Source organism: Cynoglossus semilaevis, chromosome 14 (assembly GCF_000523025.1).
Source record: "Cynoglossus semilaevis isolate Cse_v1.0 chromosome 14, Cse_v1.0, whole genome shotgun sequence".
In the NCBI taxonomy this organism is placed as follows: Eukaryota; Metazoa; Chordata; class Actinopteri; order Pleuronectiformes; family Cynoglossidae; genus Cynoglossus; species Cynoglossus semilaevis.
This window is the reverse complement of record NC_024320.1, coordinates 17616424-17620569: the sequence shown is the minus strand read 5'-3', so window position 1 is coordinate 17620569 and position 4146 is coordinate 17616424.

The following is a 4146-nucleotide window of genomic DNA, read 5'->3' as shown; positions in this document are numbered from 1 at the left end:
AGATAGATAGATAGACAGACAGATAGATAGACAGACAGACAGACAGATAGACAGACAGACAGATAGATAGATAGATAGATAGATAGATAGATAGATAGATAGATAGATAGTTAATTGCAATACCAATATGATGTGATATGATATGAGTGAGATTACAATGACCTCAGTATGTCTCTGTCAGAGTTTGTAAGGATTTTCAACTTCTGTAATGTTGAACCGTTGAATGATACAGGACAGAGAACTGTTGACTAAATTGACAAAATTGAGATTAGGCACAGCGATTCAAATAATGTGCTTGTGGTAGACACTGAGGACACAATATGCAAATCAAAGGGGAACAGCTTATCGCTGCCAAGGGAACCAAACAAAGAGGAAATTAAATCCTTTGAAAGAAAAGGAAGTGCTTCAAAACGGGTTTAAAACACAAAAACACAGACATTATAATATATATATATATATATAATTATGTCCTCTCTACATTCACAAAGGATAATTATTATTGTTGCTGTTGTATTATATTATTATTTATTATATTAGGCTATATAAAACAGAGAGCAACACATGGGATTCTTGCAGGGGATTTAATGTAAATTAAATATTGTCATTCCTTCGTTATTTTAGTTGTGACTCTCCTGTAATCATTCATGTTGCGAAGACCGTCATCGTTTAGTTGTGCAGTTACGGCTATTATCCACCTGATGGCGCTGTGGTCGTTTATAAGTGAATATGTTGAACCGAGATTACTCTAAAAAAATACTTCTCTATTTTTTGTCCTGTCCGAATAACAGTGGGAAATTAAGATATTTGGAGCCTGAATATTGGGGAAATGGTGAGTGATGACGAGAAGGTGACGCAGCCGGGGAGCTGTGATACTAAAAACCATTTCATTCTGACAGACCCCACCGTTTACACCGTAAAGAGGAACTGATCAGTGTGAAACTGGTTCTCAACTTTTTACACCACGTACCGCGATACAGAATAACTGGTTCTCCCAGAACCACCAGTATGACCATCATTAAAATACAGCTGTTCAGGAAAGCACAATGTACGAAGAAGGAATTGACGATTATTACACGATTCATCAGCTAAATCCACTGACGATGGCTCACATTCGATTCTTAAAATCCCACACACACGCACATAAACATGGAGATCAGGTGAGAATATAAAACAGCTGTATTTACCTGCTTAATGACTCACACAGTCCTAATGGGATTTGGATACTCCGGCGTACCACTAGAGGGAGCCCAAGTATCACAGGTTGTACCTGTTCCATGGTTTGAGAACCACTGATCTAATACAGTGAGGAAACGATAAACATCAAATAGTAAATAAAACAATTCAAACTAATTTCTAATTACCCCGGCTTATTACAGTGAATTTTGTTGACAAAGTATTGTGTTAAACTGTTCATGTGAAGTTAGAATTAAAAAACAACTTATGAAGTGATGCTCAAGCTGACACTGGTGAAAGGTTGACAGCAAGAACAAAAGAACTTAGAACGTAGAAGAGACAAAGAACTGGCAAAACTCACCAGGTGGGAGACAGTTGTACAAAAATGTTTCCAGGTGTCAGAATTGGAAAGCGTGGTATCACAAATATACAATATTTAAGGTACAAAAAAAAAATGGCAGGGGGGTCAAACTAGAATTCACAGTGGGCCAAAATTAAAAACTGGGATGAAGTCTCAGGCCAGACTGTTTATTGAAAAAAATACTGTAAATGTGTATGTTTTTCCTTCTCTCCAGATATGTTTTTTTTTCATATGGAAACAAACTTATCTTTTGCATAAACATTGAATTTGGAACAATGAAAGCTTAATATCATAAACACCTGAGAAATCAAATTTGAAATAAAACACAGGCTAACCAAATGTATGTGTTATTACCTTTTGTAAGTGCGGAGACACCTCTAATACTACAAATCCAATACAGGTTTGATATGATCTCACGGGCCAAATAGAATTACGTTGCGGGCCAGATTTGGGCCCCCGGGCCTGAGTTTGATACGTGTGCTATAGACTGCTTTAACTCCTATTACAATAGTTAAGGTTCCACGTGAGTGTATTTGTATATAAAAATCCCACATGCATTGATATAGGTGCCTTCTCCGCAGCGTTCTGTTCTTTGTGTTCTCCACAGGAATAAATGAATAGGACAATAGATACAGTGAGCAGAGGCCCAGTGAGCAGGAGAGCAGCAAGGTCAGTGCTCAAGTCCCTTTTCTTTTTTCTTTCTTTCTTTTTTTTTTGTTAATACACCCTATATACAATCAATGATGCGGGCCAGTTCTGTTCAGACGATGTCAGACGACATGTGTGACCTCACTGGAGTGAGGTCATTTGCTCTATTTTTGCTCTGACAGCCATGACTTAATGTGTCCTAAAGGTGCCCACCTTGGTGAATAAACACTCCCGCCGACAGCTCGGCTATGCATGGCTTACTTCTCCTCTATTCATTTTAAAGAGCACATGTGTCACTTTATGGCATCCATCTATCTGGTAAACCTTGAAAAGGCTGTCGAAGCGGTGATAAATCTGAGGGTGACAATCCCAGATCTGCCTGTCCGTGTTCCCAGGAATCTCTGTCGGGCGATCGATGGTAACTTTTACTCTCTTACGCATTCACACATATTTCTGTGTTTGGTGTGCTTGTGTGTGTGTGTGTGTGAGAGAGAGAGAGAGAGAAAGAGACAGAGAGAGAGAGAGCTACCAGCTCATCATCAGGATGCATCTGACATGTACAAAATAGAACATTTCATCACTCTGGACTCTGGACGGTGGCCGGCTGTGATCACTGTGAGTGAGTACAGTCAGTGAGGGAGTGTGTGTGTTGCAATTGAAGCTGTTTGTGTGTAACAGAGAATGTGGGTGTAATCAATGATGTGTTCTTCCTCTCCATAGGGTAATAGGATTTCCCCACCTCAGGCGGTAAAGAGGGAAGTAGGGGGAGAACGTGGCATCACGTTGGACTCTGTGTGTGTGTGTGTGTGTGTGTGTGTGTGCATTATTGGGGGGAAAGGGGAACAAGCAAGTGATTTATAACATCTACTGCAGGTCTCTCCTCTCTCCCACAGCAGCACTGCAAACACATCCATTACAAAAGTACTGATGTTCAAGTGTGTGCGTGTGCGTGTGCGAGTGCACGGTCCCAACATGCACATGTGGAGATCTGAGTGCGCGTGTGCGTGCATGGTCCCAACATGCACATGTGGAGATCTGTGTGTGTGTGTGTGTGTGTGTGCGCGTGCGTTGTGTGGAGAGAGAGCGATAACCAGATGCGACTGGGTGAGAGGAAGGTGAAGGTTACTGAGGCTGCTTCGTGGAGGTTTACTAGTGCTTAAATTCCAGAGGCTAGTGTTGGTGTGTGGGCCACGCGTTTGTCCACGCACACACGTGTTCACATGTGTGTATTTCATTCATTCTTTAAGACCTAGTTGGCTAACACAGACAAGTGTCCAGGGGTCGTCATGGGAACCAACTAAGGGGTTACACTGGGTTGGTATTTAGTTTTTACTGATACACATCACAGCATATCTCACCGCCGTTACAAGAGCAGCTCGGCAGATGTGTGTGTGTGTGTGTGTGTGCTTGCGGGGAGGTGTGTAAGATATATGATAATTATATGTTTGTGGCCAAGTGTAGGGGCATGTTTATATGAGTGAACAGCTGATTTGTTTTGGGTTCTAACAGAAAAGTGTTGGCTCACTTCACCTCAGCCCTTCTCTCTCTGACAAACTGTTAAAGAAATACAGTGATAAACAGCAGAATTGAGGAGAAATACTCTGGAGAGTAAACCGAGGAAGCTGAGAAGAAATAAATAAAGAGGATGTAGAGGTTTCTGGTAATGGACTCACTTTCACTGAGGACCACGTCCACTTCTGTGGGATACTGTGTTTATGTGTGTGAATTCATATATGCTATATATATATATATATAATGAATATATGTATATATATATACACATATATAATAAATACATGTATGTATATATGTCTATATTAATTCAAACTGATTTTTAATTTTTTTATCTATATATGCAGTATATATACATATATACTGCGTATATGTATATATATTCATATATATGTACTGGTAGATATATGTGTATATACATACATACATACATACATATTATATATATATAT